This window comes from Lepidochelys kempii, chromosome 1 (assembly GCF_965140265.1).
Source record: "Lepidochelys kempii isolate rLepKem1 chromosome 1, rLepKem1.hap2, whole genome shotgun sequence".
NCBI lineage: Eukaryota > Metazoa > Chordata > Testudines > Cheloniidae > Lepidochelys > Lepidochelys kempii.
The window spans coordinates 46370790-46382903 of record NC_133256.1 but is presented as its reverse complement, the minus strand read 5'-3'; the positions used below and the strand labels follow the sequence as shown (position 1 = coordinate 46382903).

The 12114-nt window shown below is 46.3% G+C and overlaps 2 non-coding genes across 2 annotated transcripts; both read left to right on the top strand.

Moving 5' to 3' along the window:
* Positions 1–219: 219 nt before the first annotated feature.
* TRNAN-GUU (transfer RNA asparagine (anticodon GUU)) lies at positions 220–293 on the top strand. The gene has a single exon. It is a non-coding gene; the product is annotated as a tRNA-Asn (tRNA).
* Positions 294–994: 701 nt separating this feature from the next.
* TRNAV-AAC (transfer RNA valine (anticodon AAC)) lies at positions 995–1067 on the top strand. Its single transcript has one exon. It is a non-coding gene; the product is annotated as a tRNA-Val (tRNA).
* The last annotated feature ends 11047 nt before the right edge of the window (positions 1068–12114 follow it).

Genomic DNA, 12114 nt, shown 5'->3' with positions numbered 1-12114 from the left:
TGTCTTGCCGGGCCCCGTTCTCCCCCCATGGGCCCCCCTCTCTTGCCCTGGCGCCCCCTGCTTCTCCCTTCCCTGGGGCTCCCCGCTCCTCCGCAGGAGCACTTCCAGCGCTGCCCCGCGCTCAGCCGGCGCCAGCTCCCAGCATCGCTCAGGGCTCGCCCAGCTCTGGCAGCCAGGGCGCCTCTTATTACCCCTGGCGCAAAGCGCTTCCCCACACAAGTCTCTGTGGCGCAATCGGTTAGCGCGTTCGGCTGTTAACCGAAAGGTTGGTGGTTCGAGCCCACCCAGGGACGACGCATGTTTTACTCCCGCGGGGGGGGAGCTGCTGAGAGGAGGGAATCGGGGGTCGGACCCTGCGCAGCAGGTTGCACGGGCCGGGCGCTCCTGCTCCCGCCGGGACGCTTTTTACGGCAGAGGCTGGGATTGCAGCCTGGCCCGGGGGCGCGCAGAGCGCAGGCCAGACATTGCCCCGCTGCCGGCGGCCTCTCTCCCGCGCTGCCCGCACGCACCGGGCCGCGGGGGCCGCGCGATCAGTGCGCCGCTGGGGCAGGCAGCCGGTGCAAACCTGAGCCGCGGAGCCCCCCCGCCCGCCCGCCTGCCTGCCTGCCTGCCTGCCTGCCTCGCGCCCCGGCCCTCGCCTCGCGCCCGCTTTTCCCTCGCGCGCCCCCTGCGCAGCCGCGGGGCAGAGTTCGCTTCACAGCCAAAGCTCCCGAGCCCGCTCGCTGGGCCGCGCGCCGCCTGCGGGGGGCGCCGCGGGGGGGGCGCTCGGGGAGCCGGAAGGGCATAGATGCAGCCATTGCGTTAGGTGTGAAGCTGGAGAAGCTATTCCTGGGCACCCCGGGAAACTGTGTGGCAAAGGAAAAGAAGCCGCGGGACACCACGGAGCTTCTGCATCCGGCGCGGGAGGAACCCACACGCCGGACGGCGAATAATAGACACTCAGGCCTGCGTGTAACCTATAATAGAGAGCACCCGTCTGATAAAAACAAGTCGGGTTTCCGTAGTGTAGTGGTTATCACGTTCGCCTAACACGCGAAAGGTCCCCGGTTCGAAACCGGGCGGAAACAGGCTAGTGTCCATTTTCCTAATTCCCGCCCTGCATTTTTAGTCTGAGAACAGACCACACCCTGAAATTCTGCTTTGAATTCTGTCAATGATGAGTTAAATAATAGGGAAGCTCTGTCTAAGTTATAGCCCCCAGTTCCTGTCAGAGTACCCTGTCAGCTGCTCTGATAAATTAACATTTTTGTTAGGGGTGGGGAAAATGTTCATGAAGCCTTTTATAGGGGCTAAAGGTTATGTACCACTCTAAAATAACCTGAAGGTGGCCCATAGCCCGCAATCCTTTGTTCCAGATTTGTCATTCCATAAGCTGTCGCACAAAAACCAGGCCGTGTGAACCCGATTTTAAAAAGAATGAAGTCGAGTTATTTAGTATGAATTGTGGGGTTTTTCCAAATGGCATCAAGCAGCAAAGAGACTTTAGCACAAAGCTGACCGGGTCGTGCATCAAGTTTGCCCATTGCCCGTGACCCAGTATTGTAGATCAGCCCATAACAGTGGCACAGGCCGCTCAGCGTTTACAGGCATTGGGTTTCTTTGTTGTTACTTGGGCAATCACTGATTTTGCTGAAGCAAAATGTTGAAATGCAGCAGCGTGTATCAATTGCACAACTAGGTTTGCTGGAATCCAAAAGATGTAACTTTCCCCCCCTATGACCATGGTTAAAATAGGGCAAAAAATGTTATTAATTACTTTGTTAAAAGTTGTTTTAAAACCAGCTAAGGCTGAAATGGTACTAGTATGGGTATCCTTTTTTAAAAAGACAAAGCAAATAGCAGCTTTACAGTCCGACCGCGGTGCTTGGCATAATTTTCTCCAGTTGATTAATCTCTGCAGTGGAAGCAATGCTGCTCAGCTACATCCCAGGAGCTCAATATAATGGAATTACCTAACCAGATAATTGCTCTTGCATATTTTGAATTTGCCTACCTCCAGGCTGTGAACTTTCACTTAAAAAAATTAAATCTCTGCTCTTATCATTAGGAAGATAACACTCACAAGAAGAAATTAGTGTAAACTTAAGTAGTGATGTCCGCCTGACTCAGCAGACATTTTGGGACAAGAGCCTTCAGAGAGAGAAATTGTCTCCCTAGCAGCAATTGTGTTTTTACTTCAAAGCCTAATGTCAGCACTGACCATTTTATGGTGATTATTTCACCAGATTCCTAGCTAATTAACTTAATTCTGGCTGGGTGTAGTGAAGGATACTGGAACTGAGGACAAAGGGAAAGATTGTTGCTACTGTATTACAGTGTACTGGGGTGGGATATGAAAAACGAAAACTTTTTCTTAAATTTACAGTCATCGCTGCAGGAGGAAGAGACAGAGAACCAAAAACGTTAGCTATTTCCAGGGCGCCAAAATCCACAGTTTACTTCCATTTATTTTGCGTACTGAGAACCCCAATTGTTCTCTCCTTCCCCTCCCCCAAACCCACAGCACTGGCTACCTGAAAAAAGAATTGAAAAATTGAAAATTTGGAGATAATAAAAAATAAGTTGAATTTAATACAAAAACACACACAAAAGGATGCTGTAGTGGCTAGGGGAGAAGAAAACTAGAGTAGTAGGAAGAATTGATACATACAGTATTGACAACCACACAGATTCTACAGTTATGAGTCAGGTGGGTCCCCCAACATCATGAGATTGGCTTAAGTAGATATTTTCAATGTCGGGTTCTTTTAGTCTTCTGACATTTGAGCCTTTAGGTTATATTTGGGTCACGTTTTCCAGCTTTCTCTGAAAGCATGAGCACTGGAAAGGCACTTTCTCAAAAGATGAAAACTGAAAACGGGCTCAACGGGTAGTGATCAATGGCTCCATGTCTAGTTGGCAGCCGGTATCAAGTGGAGTACCCCAAGGGTCGGTCCTGGGGCCGGTTTTGTTCAATATCTTCATAAATGATCTGGAGGATGGTGTGGATTGCACTCTCAGCAAATTTGCGGATGATACTAAACTGGGAGGAGTGGTAGATACACTGGAGGGGAGGGATAGGATACAGAAGGACCTAGACAAATTGGAGGATTGGGCCAAAAGAAATCTGATGAGGTTCAATAAGGATAAGTGCAGGGTCCTGCACTGAGGACGGAAGAACCCAATGCATAGCTACAGACTAGGGACCGAATGGCTAGGCAGCAGTTCTGCGGAAAAGGACCTAGGGGTGACAGTGGACGAGAAGCTGGATATGAGTCAGCAGTGTGCCCTTGTTGCCAAGAAGGCCAATGGCATTTTGGGATGTATAAGTAGGGGCATAGCGAGCAGATCGAGGGACGTGATCGTTCCCCTCTATTCGACATTGGTGAGGCCTCATCTGGAGTACTGTGTCCAGTTTTGGGCCCCACACTTCAAGAAGGATGTGGATAAATTGGAGAGAGTCCAGCGAAGGGCAACAAAAATGATTAGGGGACTGGAACACATGAGTTATGAGGAGAGGCTGAGGGAGCTGGGATTGTTTAGCCTGCAGAAGAGAAGAATGAGGCGGGATTTGATAGCTGCTTTCAACTACCTGAAAGGGGGTTCCAAAGAGGATGGATCTAGACTGTTCTCAATGGTAGCAGATGACAGAACGAGGAGTAATGGTCTCAAGATGCAGTGGGGGAGGTTTAGATTGGATATTAGGAAAAACTTTTTCACTAAGAGGGTGGTGAAACACTGGAATGCGTTACCTAGGGAGGTGGTAGAATCTCCTTCCTTAGAGGTTTTTAAGGTCAGGCTTGACAAAGCCCTGGCTGGGATGATTTAACTGGGAATTGGTCCTGCTTCGAGCAGGGGGTTGGACTAGATGACCTTCTGGGGTCCCTTCCAACCCTGATATTCTATGATTCTATGATAGTCTCCCCAAACCCCATGATTCCACAAACCAGTGCTTTAAGAAAAACACCCACTCTCACAATAAAACTGCAAGAGATGGCAACATGTTGTATGTTCCTATATAGTGTTAAATTTATGTTTTGCTCCCCTCTCCCATTCTTCTTACACTGCTAAGATGGGGGCAGGATTCTATCCCTCTCCTCACCCTACCCTGGGGCACTGTGCAAGGCCTATTGCCTCAGAATTTTCACAACCATTAAGCCATTCCCTAAGGAGAAGTGGGATTAGTAAACTTATCCTGGGCCGCTCACTAGAGCAGGAAGGGAATTACACTGGGGCAGTTATTCAAAGCAGCCCCACTTGCACTGCTAGCACTAGCCTTCTGGGTATAACCCAGTGCACCTGGAATAACATCCAGCCTGTCTCAAGCCATCAAGGCAAGGGGGTAAACTGGGGGTCACCTGCCTCCATCAAAGCCAGTGAGTAAACTCCTGCTCTTTTATGTTCCCTCCCTATCACCCCTCCTCCTCATGACCACCCCTTGGAACCTGCTATATGCACATGTATTGACCAGTCTCCGTACCCCACACTGGATAGTTTGAAAAAGTTAAATGTGTATGAAAACCATGGAATGAGCTTGTTACACACAGTGCAGACTTAAGCAACCTTGTGATCTTCTTAAACATGTCCTCTCTTAGCGTGTTGTATCTCATGTTCAAACATAACTTGTAAACTCTTCGGAGCAGGGACTGAGTCTTAGTTGACTTTAAAACCCCTTGTATGCTTTTGCAGTGCTTAATTTGTACTGAAAGAGGTGCTGGGTCTCAAGCAATTTTTTTACATTCATAACGGATGCAGCAAGCCCAGAGGTACCAGGGCTCAGCCCTGGCAAAAATTAAGCACTGTAAAATTTATGGAACTGGATATGTAATAATCTGCTTGGAAGGTAACCTGCTGTGCCCTTCTGGCAAACTGATTTACATTAGGAACAGTGGCTAAGAGAATAGGGCCAGAGAGAAAATGACTTTATAGTCTGTGGGTTGGGGTACATACCTGGGAAGTGGGGGATCCCAGATCCAGTCCCCCTGCTCCCTTATTTAATTATTTATAGCCAGTTGATCAGCTTCCCCAGAAGAGATTGAGATAATCCCACATCACAATATCCCAGTGGTTAGAGCGCTCTCTTGAGAGTGGGGAGACAGCTGTTCAACTCCTTTTCCCCCCGGGCAGAGGGTGAAATTGAACCTGCATCTCTCACATCCCAGGTGAGTGCTCTAACCATTGGGCTAAAAACATAAGGCTGGAAGTGCTATTAGTGGTTTAGTGTGGAATGAGGCAGGTGCTTTCCTCGTTCTCACAAGAAACAACTTATGGGTGCCTAAACCACCCCTTTGAGAGGGATTGCCAGCTGTGGATCACAAGTAGTCTGGGCTTAGGCCAGGAGTGGGCAAAATATAGCCCGTGGGCCAGATTCGGCCCATCTATCAATCATTTCTGTCCAGGCCGGCAGGCTTTTTGGCTGCCCCTCGTGATCTCAGGGCCGCCACTCAGGCAGGCTGCATGCCTGCTGTGGCCACATGCCGCTCCCGGAAGCAGCCAGCTGCTGCTGGCACGTCTCTGGCGGGGGAGGTGGCTCCTTGTGCTGCCCCCACCCCCAGCAGCATCCTCACAGCTCCCACTGGCCGGTTTCCGTGCCAGCAGCAACCATCCGCAGCCACTTGCAGGAGTGGCATGGGGCCATGTCATGCAGGCAGCCTGCCTGAGCCCTGCTGTGCTGCTGCCCGTGAGCTGCCTGTGGTCAGTGCCTCCCAGCCAGAGCCTGCACCTCGCACCTCCTCCTCCACCCAAACCCCCTGCCCCAGGTCAGAACCCCCTCCTGCACCAAACTCCCTCCTAGACCCTGCACCCTAATCCTCTGCCTCAGCCCGGAGCCCCCTCCTGCACCAAACTCCCTCCCAGACCCTGCACCCTAATCCTCTGCCTCAGCCCGGAGCCCCCTCCTGCACCCAAACTCCCTCCCAGAGCCCACACCCCTCACCCTCTCCTGCACCCCAACACTTTGCACCAGCCTGGAGCTCCCGCCTGCACCCAACCCCCATTAATAGAGTAGAAATGTGCAGCCCATGACGACTTACCAAAATTCATGGAGTGACCCCTCTGCAAAAATTATTGCCCACCCCTGGCTTAGGCACTTAACTCCATGAGAGAGGGAGGTCTTAAAGTACACCCCCTCTCACTCTCAGCACCATCTCCCGTGGGTAGGTTACGTGGCTCCCCACCTTGGCTTTTGTGCATTGCATTCTAAAGCACCTCTCTCCCCCCCTTCAGGCTGTGGGGACTGCACTGTTGCTCCTGTGAGTTTCTAGGAGCCTAACTTTTAAGCAATGCAATGCTCACCCTAGCACGGCCGCGGTCCCTTTGTGGATCTGGGCCTGACACATCCCAGACAGAAAGTGTTGGTCCTGAAGGGTGTCATATTGGGAGAACCACATTTGCTCCAAATTCCCCAACCATGAACATTATTCATTGTTCCACATAGAGCATTAAGTGCTTCTGTACAAAAGGTGGCTACTCATCTCAGCTTCACAGGGATGGTTTTACACCCACCTAATACACTTGAAGCTGCTTTGGAAGAACATGGTGCCTGTGCTAATAATCAAATGGCCCTCAACTGCAGAAAACTAGAACTCTTTGTTTTGTCTGTATTTTAAAACTAATCTGAAACAAAAAGGAATGCAGCAACGACTAGCCACTAAGGGGATGGGGTTCGGGGGGAAGGTAGGGAAGAGAATAAGTTCTCATCCTCTAGTGGAAAGTCTGGCTGAAGGGGGTAAAATAAATACATAGAACAGGTTTGCTAAGGCAGCTTACCCATGCTTCGGTTTAGGAAAAATTGTCTACTATAATGTTGGCCAACACTTTTGGGAAGATGAGGTTAAAAGGGCTCTATGAACTTGACTTTGCCCCTTGACTATAATTTAGTTTTATATGTTTCTGTGTTTAATTTAATCCTGCTACTTTTAATTATTTTTTTATACCCTTCATGATTCCTTTCCAGCTGTATTGTTTACACCCTTGCACATAGACACTTACACCTCTGCGTTGTCTTTTAGAGAAACTACACCTTATTTACTAACACCACACCCTCTTTACTAACCCCTCCAGGGGTGGTTAGTACCATTTTTCTCAACAGTGCAAATCTCAGACAGGTGAACACTGCACCAGGTATTTTCATGCTACTTTACATTTATTTATTTACATTGCATCCGATGAAGTGAGCTGTAGCTCACGAAAGCTCATGCTCAAATAAATTGGTTAGTCTCTAAGGTGCCACAAGTACTCCTTTTCTTTTTGCGAATACAGACTAACACGGCTGTTACTCTGAAACTTTACATTTAAAGTCATTGGTGCTTGTTTTTTCCTTATCTCAACACACTAGTAAAGATACGTAAAACCAAGGAGAAGCTCATGTCCTTGGCAAGAACTGACTTTTGGTTAAAAGAAACAGCCCCTGCATGGAGTGCTACTTTGATGTACATAGCCATATTTGTTACAGAACCAGTCTGACACAGAGTCTGTTCAAGGTTGCTGGACTGATTTTTCAAAGGCTGCATAGAACTGGCCCAAGCTATCCAAGACCATCTCTCTTTTTGTAGCCATGTCTTGTAATGAGAGTTACATTCCACTGTAACTACAGGGAGGCTTGAAATAACAGGAGACAGATTCAGCGTATGCAACTCTGGCAGCCGAAATATGAATGACCATTAATGTCACAGCACAACTCACCGTCACCCAGGCTTTTGCACAACAGTACCCTCATGGTCATTCTTATATGTCCAAAACTAACCCCATCAGCCTTTTAAGAGCACGGAAAGAGAAATATCATTATGGCCTTTTACTTGGGGGAGAGGCCATGAGAAGCTGGGTGGATAGATAGAAATGGAGTACCAAGGGATAATTGCAGAAAAAAGTCAAGTTTTTCTCATTAAAAGTGACTAAATTCATAAGAACAACAATAATGAAATCAAATAATCCTCATTTCTTTCGCTTCTGCTTTAAGGGCTTGACTACACACACAGTTTTACTGCTTTAACTGTACTCGGTTAAAGTGGTACAACCCCCTATTATAGATGCAGTTATACAACTGTAATACTGCTTAGAGCAGCATAGCCTATTCTAAAAAGGAAGGGAAAGGAAAGAAGTTATACTTGTGACAAAATACACCCATGTTCACACCTTACACACTATTGTAGTAAATTTTGTACAAGGTATGCCTTGTAAGTTATCATTTGAACACTCAGTTTGCTGGTCAGTACTGTACTGGTAAAATGCATGTGGCAATATTATATGTGGAATTTAAGATTCCCTCATATGATGTTAACACACATTCCAAGCCTCGCAGCCCAGCCCAGGCAGAAGTCCGGTCTGTCCTAAACCATGGAAGCAATGTGTGCTTGCCTTAATTTGTATGTAAGCAGAATTATTAAGCAGGGAGAGAAAACAAAGGAAGTTCTAACAGGTGAGGAAAAAAAAACAACAATCCAGCAGGGAATATTTTTCCACATAGACTCTTTGTCTCCTGGATCTCAGCTGGAAATGTGTTTTCAAGAGGGGGCTATAAAACTATAAAAAGGAGGGACAAACACCCCAAGGTACTCCTCTCTCTACCCCTGCCCTTCTCAGTCTCTGCACCTGAAGAGACAAAGGAAGCAGCTGTTGGACTCTGGGGGGAATGGGTCCTGGCCTGAAGAGTTTGGTCAGTAAGACGGCTGAAAGCATGTGGTGAGAAAACTTTACTTTGAATCTAATAGTGTTAAGTTAGGCACCAGTAAGTATTTTCATCTTTATTTTTCTTATGACCAGTTCTAATTTTTATGCTGCATTGCTTCTATTCACTTAAAATCTCTCAAAACAATAAAACAAGTTTAACAGCAATATCTAACAAGGGAGGGATAGCTCAGTGGTTTGAGTGTTGGCCTGCTAAACCAAGGGTTGTGAGTTTAATCCTTGAGGTGGCCATTTAGGGATCTGGGGTAAAAATTGAGGATTGGTCCTGCTTTGAGCAGGGGGTTGGACAAGATGATCTCCTGAGGTCCCTTCCAACCCTGATATTCTATGATTCTAATCCCGTGTGTTCAAGTTGAAGTGTCTGGGTAACTCCATTTGGAGTAACAAATCATGTGCATATTGTTCCCTGACATGAATAATGGCCTTATTCATGTGCAGTGTCCATCTGTCTGTGACTTGCACTGTTGAGAAAAATGGTACTAACCACTGCTGGAGTGGTTAGTAAACAGGGTGTTGTATTAGCAATGCAGGACATACGTTTATGGGGGGAAATCTGGGAGTGGATTGGTATAAGCTGTGGTAGTCTTTAAGGTTGGTAAGAGCAAAGGTGGGGCTTGCTGTAGCACACACACAAGTGACTTACATGCTGGAGGCTGTTTGTGAGCAGTCCCGTTTAGAGGCTACAGCAGCAAGGCAGTGTAAAGGGCACCCCAGGTTACATGGCAGGGGTGACTCAGCTACTCACTGGTCTGGATTGTACCCTAATATGTCACATACTGTTATAAAGTTGCCTTATACTAATAACTGTCCACAATGTAATTATTTTGGTGAGGGATGGGATTTTTTTTTTTTTAAGAAGAAAAGCTCTACCACTATAAAACCTGTGCAGACCATTAATTTTTGTAATTTTAGTGTACTGTGTTCATTCATCTTCCTTTTTTAGAGTAGAATGAGTAATATCTCTAGATCTAATAGAAAAGGCAGTGAAACAGAATAGTCTGAAACCATTGAAACAAAACCTTTTTGTGTTTTAGTGCAGCCAAATGAAAAGTTATACATTTAGGAACAAGGAAAGCAGGCCGTACCTGCTCACTGAGAAACATGAAAAGGATTTAGGGGTCATAGCAGTCAAGGAACTCAATGTAAGCTGCCACTGTAATGCAAAAAGTGCTAACACAATGCTAGGATGTATAAATAGGAGTAGTGAGGTGTAGGAGTATGAGGTGATTCTACCTCTGTATACAGCACTGGCAAGATATTTACAGATGATACTGTAAGAATGCAAACAGTTCTGGTGTCAGCATTTCAACAAGTACACTGAACACTTGGGGGGTGCATTAAAGAGCCACAAAAAAAGATTTGAGGGCTGGAGAAAATGCTTTACACTAAGGAGACTTAAAAGAGCTCAATGTTTAGCTTGGCATTCAAATCACCTCTCAATCTTTTTGCTTTATAAGTACCCTGATGGGGGGAAAATAACAGATACTAAAGGGCTCCTTAATCTAGTGGAGAAAGGCAAAACAAGAACCAATGGCTGAAAGCTGAAGTCAGCAAATTCACATTAGACACAATATAACAGTGAGGGCGATGAACATTGGAACAACATGCCATGGGAAGTAGGGATACGTTATCTCTCTTGATAGAAACTGGATGCCTTTCTGGAAAACATACTTTAGCCAAACCAGTTATTCTTTAGTCAAACAAGTTACTGGGCTCAATACAGGGGTAACTTGGTAAAATTTAAGGGCCTGAGATACGCTAGTCTGAGCTCCTGTATACCAAATGGTCCCTTCTTGCCTTAAATGCTATGAATCTGGGTTCAGGAATACAATGAATGTAGTATTTAGGGTACTACTTGTCACGGAGTCCCCAGGCGATGCTCTGGAACTGCTCCCTACGAAGCCAGTCAGGACTTTGGTGAAGTCTCCTCTCTGTGAGCAGACTGTCTTCAGGGCAAAAAGCTCACACAGCCTCCACCTTCCTGGATTTGACCTTGGAGCCTTCAGCATCCTCTGCCCCTCCGTGCGCTTCCCATAGCAGCAAGTCTGCCCAGGCGGGGTCCTGGGGAAGCCAAAGGGTCCTGCACCCCAACTTCGCAGTCAGACATGACTCAGCCAGCCAGTAAAACAGAAGGTTTATCAGGACAGAAACATGATCTAAAACAGAGCTTGTAGGTACAGAGAACAAGACCCCTCAGCTAGGTCCATTTTGGGGGGCAGTGAGCCAGACAACCACGTCTGCACTTCACTCCACATCCCCAGCCAGCCCCAACCTGACATCCTCCAGCCCCTCCTCCTCTTGACTTTGTCCCTTTCCCAGGCCAGGAGGTCACCTGATTCTTTTGTTCTCCAACCCTTTAGCTATTACCTTGCAGGGGGGAAGGGCCCAGGCCATCAGTTGCCAGGAGACAGTGTGTCAGCCATTTATGTACACTGGCCCTTTGCTCTGCAACAATTACACCCCCTTATCCCACCACTAAGAGAGACTTAAGAAATGCATAGGGGAAACTGAGGCACCCCTACAATATTCAGAGGAAACATTAACAGCCTCACTTCATCACACTACTAAAAAAGCAGTATTAAATATTTTTTATTTTTCATGTCTGAAAAACATACATCTGACCAAATTAGGGAATGGAATAGCCTCAGTTCAGTGAGAGAGAATGTACGACTCCCATCAGTGGCAACAAACTCACTCACGAGATCCAGCTGCGAAAAGTCAGTGATGAGAGAAATGATTCCTCATTTAAAAGATAATTCCTTAGACAGCATAATTATCTGGTAAGTAGATTTGCAGAAGTGAATTTTTTTTTTTTTTTTAATATTAACTTACAAGGATATTTTAAGTGTTATATACAACCATTAAAATTTGATGCCATATGTTAAATGTTATTTGGTGCTGCAAATGCATGGCCAAACCCTAAGTAAGGTGTGCACTGTTATGCTCTTTTACCCAGAAGGTAAGCCCTAAGAGGCGCTATCACCTTATAAGGGGAAGTCTCTGCTTTCAAATCCCTCTTTCAAGCTGAATTTGAGTAGCATTTACACAGGTAGATCTTGTAAAACAGCAGCTGTGACAATGGTAAAGGAACTCTGCAGAACACCCTTGAAATGTTAAATAGTAGGCAAAATAATGTAAAACAGACATCAGGAATCCGGATAGTTTGAAATTATAGTTATAAATGCAGTAATTTATAGGTATTACTCCTGTGGTCCAGAAAACTGAATGCGTGTTAATTTCACCTTTCTAAATTAACACAAATGCACATTGAAGCAGGGGAAAAAAATTAAGATTAACGTTCATTAAAAGATTCTGTAAAAGATCCTTAACTCTTCCAATTAAATAACTGAGAAAGTTAAAGACTAAAAATCTTATTCAACAGCCACAAAGAAACGTAAGAGGCAAATACTTCAGATTAAAATGTTCAAGTACAGCCAGTGTGCAAATAAA